Source organism: Centrocercus urophasianus, unplaced genomic scaffold (assembly GCF_019232065.1).
Source record: "Centrocercus urophasianus isolate 14NV4802_14NV808 unplaced genomic scaffold, USGS_Curo_1.0 seq_17, whole genome shotgun sequence".
NCBI classification, from domain to species: domain Eukaryota; kingdom Metazoa; phylum Chordata; class Aves; order Galliformes; family Phasianidae; genus Centrocercus; species Centrocercus urophasianus.
This window is the reverse complement of record NW_024884722.1, coordinates 15,436,676-15,449,782: the sequence shown is the minus strand read 5'-3', so window position 1 is coordinate 15,449,782 and position 13,107 is coordinate 15,436,676.

Genomic DNA, 13,107 nt, shown 5'->3' with positions numbered 1-13,107 from the left:
TGCCATAGGAGTAATGTTTTAAATTAACCTGATATTACTGGATTTTTCTGGGCTTTCTTGATTTTTCCTTCACCGTGCACTGTTTGGGGGTTCATTTCATTTGTAGGAATACTTTGTATACACTGTGTTTATGAATCTGACTCTGTAATTGTTGGTGTCATTTTTCATACCGCACTTCTTTCAAAAGAAGAAATTGACTTAATGTTTTTCCCTTCCCCATCTCCGATGCACCAACTGGTGCATCAGATCTATTTCTTACAGTGCAAAGGTATTCTTAATTTATCTTTTCCCTCAATTTATTTATTGCTGACTTTATTAGCAGAGATTATTAATTATATGCCAGAAGCACAGATTCTATACTTAATCATGTGCTCAGCAGAAATTTTCCTACTTGTAGGTGTACCATGAAGAAGAAATTACTACTTTCATGCAGCAGAACCAATCCCTGGCTAATCCCTCCTGTCATCACTTAGAGCAACAACCCATGTTCTTTTCACACTGCTGCTGCGGTCGCTGTCTTCAAGATCTACTGTCTTTCATAATGCAACAAAGATGTAATTGTAGAATGATAAAGAAATTGAACCTTTCACTTTGAATTTCCCTACAGAATCAATCCCTTTAGGCTATTTGTGACATATTAAGATTTTCTCTCCTTTTTTTTTGTCTAGAACTCAGGTTTCACTTGGTACTTTTTATGACATAGGGTAAATTAACAGACTTTTTAGAACAGAGTTTTCATTTGTGTACATGAGTTACGTGGCTGTTCTCCTGTCAGTCCTTATCCTCACTACCTACAATGTCAAGCCTCTATTTGCAGTATGTCTTCATAATTCAGAGTGATTCTCATATTAATGAGGAACACTCAGTCTTGTAAATGCCTTTGCCTTGTTTTAGAAGATTGTTTTTATTTATTATTTTTTGTTTTTATTAAAGAAGAATGGATCAGGGAATTTGAAGGAATGAGTAGGGCACTGTTCTTCACCTCTTGTTTCTGAGATCTGTTTAAGAAAAATTCACACGGGGGTAAATCTTTGAGTTCCAGACCAGTCGTTAAGTCATTATTATTTAACCTCTCCTTACTTTTTTTGTGATTATTTTATTAATTGAATTACTTGCAGATGTTTGCTTGTTCTCCTGTTCATCTTCTCAAATCCCATGCTTACCTATCATCTTCTGGTAATGGGTTTCACGTGCTTTTGGATTGTCAGAATCCAGATTAATCCCCCCCCAATAACATTTGACAACATTTAGGAGGCTGAGGAGTTAACAATATGCCTCAAGTCTGTCTAAATTGATATTTTTTTTTAAACTGAGGCTGATTTCAGTGTGGCTTGGTGTTTGTTCAGCCATGGCACAGCCTGCTGCCGTACCAGACACTACTAAGGCTGCCATGAGAGCTGGCAGTATGCTTTACTCAGCAGCACTATGCCAGGGCTGAATTGAGCTGGCTGCCAATCCCAAGAGGCTGCAGCTCTTCCCTTGTGCTTTCCAAGTGCTTCTTAGATTTTTGCTCTGGAATCACTGGCACTTACATCAGCCAGACGGTGAAGGTTATATACCAGCTGCAGTGCTCTGAATGTGGTGCCTCTGTATTGTGTTTGATTTCCTGTCCTTGTTTAATAAGGTCTGCTGGAAATTGGTAAGTGGAGGTGAACAAAAAGCATAAAATGCACATTTATTACCAAAGCGATGGTGGTAGTTGGTCAACTGTGAGTCATTTTTTCCCTCCTATTATCTTCCTTTTTTAGGTTTCACTTGCTCATGCTCTTTAGTGTATGAACATGTTGATACCCCACAAATGCTGCCTTAGAGCTTTTTGTCAATAGTAGCTAGCAGAGATTTTTTCCCATAGCTTATCAAACCTAAAAGTAGTGCTATAAAAGTACTGGAGAAGTATTACTTAGATCAGAGCTTCGTTACAATTATTGAATATTACTTGAGCAAAGCATACAAATAAAGATATCTCGTATTATCATCTGCTGATACATGCTGGGCATTGTATAGAATGTCCATTACACCTAGTAACACTGAGGAACAGGCTTTCTTTTCTCCATCTACTGCCTTTTCGAATAGGTGGCTTGTGAAGAAAACAAAAATATATGTTGGCAACTTGAATGCAATGAAAAAAAGTTTATTTCATTTTGGTGTGGGTTGTTTTTTGTTGGTTTTTTTGTGTGTGTGTGTGTGGTGTGTGTGTGTATTGGGTTTATTCGGGCTGGCTGATCTATTTTTTGGCCATGTTCCCAAGCATGGAATGGCTTTGGCTGAAGCAAATTAGAAAACAAGAACTAAAGGACAATGTTCTAGTTTGTAACCAGCCCTTACCTTCAGTATTAGATCTAGCCAGCAGCTTAATGCTTATTTCACTCACAACTTAGTTTTACAGCAAATTTTTATTTTTTTCTGCAAGATATATGAATGTACTTCAGAAAATACATTTGATAAAGAGATTATCCATAAATTTTATCTGTGTTTTGCATACTTACAGCTATTCAAAACTTTGCCAGTTCTCCCTGATACCTTCAGAATCTACCAAAGATTGTCAAGACATGTTACAAAGTTCCTGATAGAATGGTTAATTTCAACTAATAATATCCTTCCACAGCATGATTTGCACAGAGAGTAGGGCCATGCCTGTCCATTCAACACTCAGGTGGCTGTGGTGTTTGCTAGTGAACTGCCATTCAGGTTTCCTGAGGGCAGAGCTTGAATTGCCCATGGACCATGAGCTCTTAAGTCTAGGTTTTGCATTGGGCAGAGGAAGCCTGGGCCTCGCACACTGGAGCTGAGAAAAACAAGGCAGTCAAAGCCAGCTCTGATCCTGTTATGAATCCTCACTGTTATGAATGGTGTTTGAGGTTTAGCTCTTAATTTTGCTGTGGGTTAAAGGTATTCAAATGGAACACAAGCTTTCTTTCTGCTTCAGAGTGAGTCAGAGCCTTCTCTCCCCTCACCTCAGGGAAATAAAGCAATATATGCTGCACTTTTAGCTGGATTTGATCTCTATCTTTGTTTTATAAAAATTGTGTAATTGGCTACACCAAAATACCCTGCTAAGGGGTCCTGCCTGAAGCCTTCTCCTTTGCTTGCAAGAGAGGTGTAACCTAAGCAGAGGGCAGGAGGAGTCTGGAAATGGGAAATCATTAAGCAAATTGTGATAACTCTAATTACTAAAGTACCATTATTGTTCATGTCTTGGTGTGAAATCCTATTGAGCAATGTGAAAAAATAAGAAAAACAATAAGCCAGAAAGTTATTGCTGGCTGAAAATACACAGAATGCTGTAAAAGTCATTGTGGTAAATTGTTCCAGATATTACTTAGCACCAATTTCTTTTTTATTACTGGACTCAGAAAATGACATGTGTTTTGTTGTACTGTCAATGCAATATTCTTCCAGCTGTGTTTAGCTGCTAACATAGCATTCTAAACCCCAGACAAGGGCTTGTCTGGACTCTGAACCATTAAAGAGATTATTTTCTACAGGGAAACTGTCTTCTCTCTGGGGAGGTCAGGGGCTGAACCACAATCCGGACAGAACAAGATGAGAGCTTTCAATATCCCAGACACAAGTGCCTTTCCCATCAGGTGTGGTTTATTTCTTGATGCCCATTTTATTTGCAAATGATTTTTTGTGTGAGAACAAGAGACTTTATCACCAATAATTTACTGCTGCTTTTCAGTATTTCGATCAGCAGCCCATCCATCGGGTAGCAATTTTGTGTGAAGAGGTGCAATTTAGGGCATTCAAAAATTTCTGCTTCTATAACATACGGAGAGATTTATAAATGTAACTTTTTCAGTGGGTGCTTACAGAAGCTGCACAAACCAGTTGGTGCTTATGAATGTTTTTTTGGGACGTTTCTTCTGAAAAACCCTGTTCTGGATTGCTTCTAATTACAGAAAGAAGCTTAATTTTCTGTGGTATGTATTTATTGCTTGTTAGGAGAAAAATCTTTGTCCTTCAGGTGCTAGAGGAGGGCATGCCTATGGAATTCTGGAATTATTTTCATCACAAGAACAGAGAATTTTGCTTGAAATCATATACAATATAAAAGCCAAACTGAATTTCCTGACTCGTGGTTCACTGTTCTAATTATTAGCTGCTTTTCTCATGCATATAAATGAACTAGAGATGGCTTAGAAAAATACTGGGTTGGAAGGAAAGAAAAGACATTTGGAGTTTCTGTGAAATGTAGTATTTTTAACATGTTTCGTTAGCTGAAACTAATCCATTTTGATTATAAAGCAGCGCTGCAGAGATAGATGTTGAGAACACTCTGTTGCCTGCATTTTGAAGCATAGAGTCCTTATTAAAGCCAAAGAGAAACTGCCATTCATTGCAGCAGCCTCTGGATGAGTGCCATATTTGCCAACTTGTAAAAATGCTGTCAATATGGAATTTAAGTTTTGACTGAAGAAATTTCATTTTGACAACTCGATTGGCAGTCTTTAATACAACTGTCTATGCACTTGCTAATTTACAAAATGTGTTCCCCAAACTCAACAATTTGATCATTTGTTACTTATTTATGAAAATCCTAACTTTTTGTATACAACTGTAGTCTGAATAGTGAGAAGGTGTTTTCAAGGCTGTAATTCCCAGTATTTTTCCCTGTATCTAACTTGAATGTTTTGCAAACATTATACCCAAAACTGGGAGCATGCCAGAAACACAAAAAGCAATTTTGTCTGAATATTCCTAAATTGTTTTGTTAGTAAGTAAAGCACAAGAAGAGAGTTCAAATTGAGGAGCTGTTTGTTTTCTGATGCCAGAAGATAAACAGTGTTCTGTAGGTCTTTCCCCTTGCCTTTAAATATTATTTGTATTATGTTTGGTTTTTTGTCAAGGGACCTCTTGTTCCTTAATGAAATGATTTTGTAAACAGAAGTAAAATAGATTGAAATGCTCTTGTAACTCTCCAGTCTGAGGGGAGAGAGAATAGCTTCAGATACACAGTGGCTCTCAATTCAGCAAGGAGAAAAATCATCAAAACAGGAATAAAAAAACTATGAGTAACTGTATGTCCATTTCCCCTGGTATTTTTACAACATGTACTTATTTAATCTGTGCTATCCATTAGTAATTAATTGTCCCATTACATCGCTGCTATAGTTCTATGTTTGGGATCTGTTGTGCCTAATCACCTTCTGATTCTGCTAGTTCCTGGTGACATTCTCCCTGAGCTGAGTTCATCCATTTATAACACTTTCCATCACTGTCTTCTATTGGCTCTATTTATTTATTCACTGGCTCTATTTATTTATTTTACACAGGAGAGAAGGTGTTTGCCAGTTGTCCTCTAGACTTATTGAAGAATGTTGATGCTGTCCAAGCCAAGAACTGGTGTTCTTCAGCTGACATGTAGTTCATTTGGGGAGCTTGCTCAGGTCACGTACTTTGTCAGCACCAATAAAGATGATTCACAGCACTTGCAGCTATTTAAACAAGCAGAGCCGTCCTCCCTCCCAAAGGTTCACACTAGGTAAGAATCTGTTCTATGCCTTTATCTTCACTTTAATGTCTCATGGCATAAGTCTTATCTTGTAAATTCCTTGAGCACTGTTGAATGTCTTCTATTATCTAAGACCAAATCACCACCTAATTATTTCACCTCTGAATTGCAATTCATGAATTTTTGGAGCCCTGTAGAAATTTTTCTTAACTCTGAGATTTTATCACCAGACTGCTGATAAAATGTCCCCAGAGTGCACTTGCACCCCATACATATGGATTTATGCCCTGTGCCTACCACAGGTGGCCAGGTCCATCACAGGGGCTTTCTCCCAGCAGATGGCTGTGCCTCCAGTCCACCACCCCATGAATCACTCCTTTGGCAGCTCTGCCACAACCCTCAGCACCTTCCCTTCATGTTTTGACCAGGCCGGAGCTGGCTCATACTCTGGGTGGGATTGGCAACTGGAAGAAGAACCTCCTGTGCTGGGCATGTCAGCCTGCACTTGGGGCTGGATGACTCTAGAGCAGTGGGCCAGGGCTGCTTGGCAGTCACACAGTGTGCTGCAAGTCAAAGGGCTATTTTGGACTTCACTTGAATGTGTTTCCAGGGATAATATTCCCACTGTCATGGCTTATTGCAGAAGTTTATCTTAAAGGCTTGTGTGGCAGGCCTACAGATATGGAAAATTAAGTGAAGCAAGCCAGTTTTTAGGTTCTTTTTTCTTAAAATATCTAGCTCTGTGAATTTAGACTTGTGTTAGGCCTGACTGACAGTGACAGCCCTGAGCATCCCATGTGAAAAGCACACTTCTCCAAGGCCGCTCAGCAATATTCGCATCTTGTTCTTGCAGGCACTGGGCTTTGTAATCCCACAGAATCATGGAAGCTCAAAAAGACAACTAAGATCATCAGATCCAAGCATCAGGTATAGGCCGAAGAGGAAGAGAAAGGCAGACAATGTGAAACAGCCTTTTCTCTCTCTGTTCCCAAGTCCTGCATCATTCCTGGTTCTGCAAGATGTGATGAAAGTACTCATCATAATAAAAAAGCCGCATCATCTATCAGATGCTGAGGGAAACAACAAACGAAAAAATTCACCAACTGGAAACAGCCCATCTGCCACATCAGCACCAACACGTGGTAAATGCCTGCTCATCCCTCATTTGCTGGTTTATGGATGACAAGTGATGTGTCAGCCCCTTGAGCTGAGGCAGCATTTCATGCAAACTGTAAGGTCTCAGGTATAGCATTAAGTGCGCAAGATTTCATCAGCAAGACCTGCCCTATTTCCCTAAGGCCACCCACTGCACCAGGCTTGCTAATCCAGCTGGTCTGACAGCTGTGTGCCTGATGCTGAATTTCTGTTTCCTTAGGCCTTTTCTAAGCTTCACAAATGTCCTGTATAGACCAGACAGGGATCTAATCTCTTTCCTAATTTTCAGGCTTTCTTCAGGATTAGTGTTAGAAAAATCACATAGTGGGGTAATGAAAATCCATCTTTCTGAGATCTGCTCCCATCTGCTCTGAGGGAAAATAAGTTCATGCAAGACTAAATTTGGAACTGACATATGTGTGATAAGTCAGGATAAAATGATTTGCAAAATGATACCCCACTTCAGACTCAGGATTTGATACCTTTTGCTGTTCTGGGGGTGGAGTTCTCTTGGGCTGCTGCCAAGTCCTTTTTCCCAGCAACCACATGCTGGATGCAGGTATGTCAACTAATGCTGCTAAAGCATCTTATTTAAAACTGACCTAGCAGGCTATTAAGTCCCTGGTATTTTGGCACCTACAGCTGGTTACTGATGTCTCTAATACTTCCAGTAGCAGCTGGCACCTACAGGAACAGAGACACAAATCTAGCTTGGAATTTAAGACCTTCCCCACTCTGAGTAAAAAACATGTTTGTGGGAGATTTAACAGTATGACATTGTATATTCATGTCATATGTAGCTCTTGTGTATCCTGTAAATTAATTGATTTAAGGCATTATTAATAGACATACATGTAAAGACACAAAAATGCCTTTGCCACCTTGCAATACTTCACTAAAAAGGATGAACTAAAAATATTCAATTATAAAGATAACAATCAATTCTGTTTCAGGTGTGCTCTCTCTCATTTGAGTATGAAACTCCTAATTTGCAGAAAGCAATTTCCCTAGTAATCTTTATGTAGGACCCAAATGCTTTCTTAAGCTTTCTATAAATTCTATAGCAGGAACATATATGTTCAGATGAAAATAAGAAATTAAATTCTTGGAAAAAAATCCATAGACTTTTAGCTATAATTTCTTTGGCATTAATTTCTGTTGAATTCTGCAGCCATGCACAGACCTGAGGGCATGGGCAGCAGAATTCCTGAGAAGTGCCTTTGTGCTGGGCTACGAGGCTCCTCTCCACTGCTTCTGTGTTTGGCATCACCAGTCGATTCCCCGAGCTGCATCGCTTGTGTGTGGCATTCCTTCTGTAATGCAACAAACTGACGTTTACAGCTCTGCTTTGAAAACTGAAAGCTTTTCCTGAGAATAATGGTATGTTGTCTTTTTTCCCCTCAAATGATGCTGCCTGCAACAAGATCAGAAGTTATCGATCCTAGAGTAAATGAGGTCAGCTCTGCAGGACTTCAATTTCCCTATACAAGGCAGTGGGAGCTATGCAAGAGGTCTGAACACTGGAGGGCCCCAGCGAGAAGAGAGTTGCAGAGGTGCTCTGTTGCTTGTGGAGTGGTCAGGTAACCTCGCTGGAATTAACCTTCCTTAAAAACATTACTTCTGGCTGTAGATTACAATTGGTTTTCAGAAGCATATGTATCTGAAAGGAATGATTATAGTTTCAGCTAAACGAACTGAATTCTGGATTTAGAGCAAATACAGCTGAGCTTTCAGCTAGAGTGAGAGTGTTTTGGTGCCAGAAGAAAAACACTTGTTTTCCTTCAGCAAAACTGGCTGCACACACACAACTGCCAACTTCTGCTGGCTGAATTCACATGCTTCTTACAAATGCAGATAGAATTCAGTTAGTGATTACAATAGACTTTCTTTGTGTTTATATGACTGTTTCACATTTCTCTGCATCTAGCTCAACTTATTCCTAACAATCTCTTCACAGATTAAGAAACAAGTTTTGTGTCTCACAGGGACACACTTAAATAAAAATAGTGTGGTACTTTTAAATGCTTAAAGGGTACAAAACTCACAACTTTTTGTCTTCTGCTGAAACCTGACAGCATCAGCAAAGAATGATTCTGAAATAGGATTAAAGCAGCCTGAGAAATGTTGTTCTTAGTCATTGTTCCCTAAGGCTGATGCACACTCAGCTTTCAAAAAAACTTGTTCTTAAATGGGCAGCAGTTTCCTTTTACTTGGGATAAATCTTCATCCAAATCCACATCATATTTAAGCAGGAGGTGTTTATATTCCCAAAAGAAAAGGGGTTTCTCCAGGTCATGCTCAGTTAGCACTGCATTAGCAGCACAGCTCAGGAAGCTGCTCCATGTGCATCTCTGCTTTACTGACTTCTCTTTACCTAGGACCAAAGAATGTCCAAGATGGCGAGTGACTATTAGGCTATACAATGACTTCTAATGACCTGCATTTCCCCTCTGGACAGTTACCACTGAACTTTACTTTTTTTCTCCAGGGCTGGGACTGTCAGAAGCTCAGTGCATATTTTGTCTCTGGCCAGTGCAACAGAGGGAAGGGGAAGAACAGTCATGGAGAAAAGGAAACAAAGCCAGGCAAGAAAGCATGAGGGAATATTAGCATAATGTGAGCAGTGCTAGTGGTTGTCACCAGCAGATTCTGCTGGCAGTAATTGGTTCAGTTACTTTCCCCTGACCATATCACTGTAGTCCCTGCCCAGAATGAATCCAAGCCATGATAGACGAGAAAGATGTATGCATGTATCTCTCTGACATTTGTTGGATTTTCTATTTTAAATGCTCTAAACACTACAGAGATTTCCAAAATTAGGATACAAGTGGTTAACTAGCACTGATAGCACTGATGATATGCTTTTAATCTTCAAATCTCATGGACCTATCTTAGTTATTTTAGAAAAATTTTTGTTGTTATTTTCCTTTTTCAGGTATGTTTCAGATCATATTACGTAAGCTGAATTCCACTGAAAACCTGGACGCATTCCTGTAGCTCACAATCATTTTTTAAACTCAAGATAAATTAGTTGGGAAAAGAAGGAAAATGATTTACTGGCCAAAGAAAATAATTAACATTCTCTGGATTGAGAAAACTTCCTTTCATGGTAAGCTCTACCTTGCCCTGTTTTATTTTGGAGAGTACAACAAGCAAGTACATTGTGTGCATAGTAGCAAAGCGATGCCAATGTCTCTGTATTTTTTTTATGGTGGTTTTCTGCTGTAAACCAGATTTATCTCAGGAGATTATTTTATTTCTCCATAGGAAGCATATGTGGAGAGTTAGTAGCACGATGTCCTGAATCTGTAATAGCCAGCACTGTAATACTTGAAGTTTTCTAACCAGCTTCAAACTTCCTTATTCCTGTGTCAGATCTAAGTGTTGGTGTGCCAGGAGTGTTGCTGTCATTCCTTTTTACTCATTTGCCTTTTGTCTACCACTAATTTCTTGTTGCAGTTTCTTATTACAAAATATTGCAAAAATCAACATGTTATCTTTTCAACATGATAAATTAATTCCAGAGCGGCATTATACCAGATAAGGATTTTGGCCTCTGAAATAAAATTACCTCATACAACCTTCTTGTTCTAAAATCATTTGAGTTAAAAAGGGCCCTTTAAAGATCATCTAGTCTAACTCCCCTGCAATGAACAGGGACACCTGCAGCTCAATCACGTTGCTCAGAGCCCTATCCAGCCTGACCTTGAATGTCTCTTTTTGACCCCTCTCTTCTCCAGGTGAACAGCCCCAGCTCTCTAAGCCTGTCCTCATAGGGAGGTATTCCATCTCTTGGATCATTTTTGTGGCCGACCTTCTGGAGCACCTCCACTTCTGATGTGCTCCAGAAGGTCCATGTCTCTCCTGTACTCACCCTGCTGGCTACACTTTTTTTTGTTGCAGCCAAGGATACAGTTGGCTTTCTGGGCTGTGAGGGCACATTGCTGGCTCATGTCCAGCTCACTATCCGCCAGTACCCCAAGGACCTTTGCAACAGGATTGTGCTCTATCCTTATATCCTTCTGCTTGTACTGATAATGGAGATTGCAATGACCCAGGTGGAAGACCTCGCACTTAGATTTGTTGAACCATGTGAGGTTCACCTGGATCCACTGCTCAGCCTGTCTAGGTCTCTCTGAATGGCGTCCTGTCCCTTGGGTGTCAACTGTAACCACACAGCTTGGTGTCATCTACAAACTTGCTGAAGGAGCACTCTATCCCACTGTCCGTGTTATTGATGAAGATGTTAAAGAGTACCAGTCTCAGTACCAATCCCTGAGCACTCATCACTGATCTCCATCTGGACATTGAGCCATTGACCACCATTCTCTGGGGGCAATCTTGCAACCAGTTTCTCATTCATTGAACAGTCCATCTACCAAATCCGTATCTTCCCAATTTGGAGAGAATGATATTATGGGGGTCTGTCAAAGGCCTTACTGAAGTCCAGATAGATAACAGCAGCCACTCTTTCCATGTCCACTGATGCAGTTTTACCATCAGGAAAAGAAACAAGGTTGATCAGACAGGACCTGCCCTTGGTTATCCCCTATCACCTCCCTTTCTTGTATGTGTCTTACCATAGCTTCCAGGAGGATCTGCTGCATGACCTTCCCAGCTCAGAGGTGAGGCTGACAGGCCAGTAGTTCCCTGAGTCATTCTTTTTAAAAATGGGTGTGACACTGTCTTTTTCCAGTCACCTGGGAACTTTACCTGACTGCCACAACTTTTCAGATATCTTTGAGTGGCTTGGCAACTACGTCAGCCAATTGCCTCAGGACTCTGGGATGTATCTCACTGGGACCCGTAGACTTGTGGATGTTCACGTTTCTCAGGTGGTTGCAAACCTGATGTTTGCTTACAGCAGGAGAAGTGATGTTCCCCCAGTTCTCCCTGCATCCCCCCTTGGTGGGGCCATCTATTACTTAGCTCAGGAAGTTATCCTTGATACATTCTAGGAGCCTCCTGGATTGCCTACAGCTTACTTTACTGCTTTTCCAGCTGATGTCAAGGTGGTTGAAGTCCCCCAGGCAGGATGAGAGCCTGGGATCATTATTTCTCCTGTAGCTGGAGGAAGAAGGCTTCATCAACAGGCTGTGCTTGATCAGGTTGTCTGTAGTAGACACCAGCCACAAGGGTCTCCTTGTTGCTTTGGTTTCAAACCCTACAGGCAGACTCAGGTGGGCAATTACTCTTGGCTAGAACAGATGCATCTGTTCAGTGAACTGGGAGGAACAAACTCAAAGTCAGCACTGAGGTTGGCTGGCATCCTTCAGATCTCAGCAGTACAGAGGCAGGCTGCATTTGGGACAACCACATCAATCTCAGCTTCTGTGCTTTGAATTTGCAGTACTGTGGATCCTCTCTATGTATGAGCTTGTAACACAGCTGCCTATCTACTGTGTGATTCTGGGCTTTCTGTCCCCACAAAGTGCATCTGTTTGCTAACATAGTGGCTTTCTGGAAAACTCCAGCCACCTGACCTCATTGCTTTTAGCAAAAGAACATTAATATATCAGCTGGGAGGACTATGTGCTTTCCTACAGTCGCTAAAAATGTTTTAAACAACATACACATATTTTTGGCAAGCAAAATCTTTTTTTCTGTTTTGAGACTGGAAAACTAAGCAAATTCTCATGAAACGGAAAGGAGTATGCAGCTTTCTTTCAGATAACGAGTCCTAGGATATTTCCATCATTCTTAGTAGATATGGGGAGAGAATGAAAGCCACAGTGATTTTCTTTTTGACAATCTTCCTTTTGACCAAGTTTAATATTTGCTTAGAGGCACAACAGTACACTTGCTTGGAGAGGCAGGAGAGCAAGGGAAGGTCTCTGATTCATGTTGCTGTTTTAGCTTATTAAACTGCAGAGTGTTTACACTGTTGCTTGTTAAATGTAGGAATAGCACACCTATCTCAGCTGATAGTGGCATCTGGGAAAATGTGTTGAAATACAAAATAAATGGATAAGCAGAGCAAAAGGATGGGTTTTTTATGCTGCTACAAATTTGTTTTGTATGTTTCTGGAAGACATTAGCTGCAGAATAAATTTTAAATTAAAGGGAAAAAAAAGTATGAAGCTGGTGGGTGGATACCACCTTTTGTAACAGCTTTTATATTGTTCGTAAGTGACACACAATTTTGGCAGGAGTGATGTTTCTCACAAAACCAGGAAAGTGATCTCTGCTTCTTACTACAGCAACACTGATGCTGCAGAGGCCACAACAAAGGCTTGTGGTTTTATTACCATTTCCTCACATGCCTACATTACTTGGTTAAGTATCACATTACAAAATCAAGGTTTACACATGCTACTGAACAGGGCAGATAGAATTGAAACAGTATGATTGCTGATATGGACCATTTTACTGCAAGCAGTCTTCTCAGCGTGCTGGAATTGTGCATTGTGGCACCTCCAGACCAGGAGCAGAGGCTGAAATCACTGCAGCACTTCAGAGAGCCCCAAAACATTTCAGTGATGTGCAGCGACCTGTGC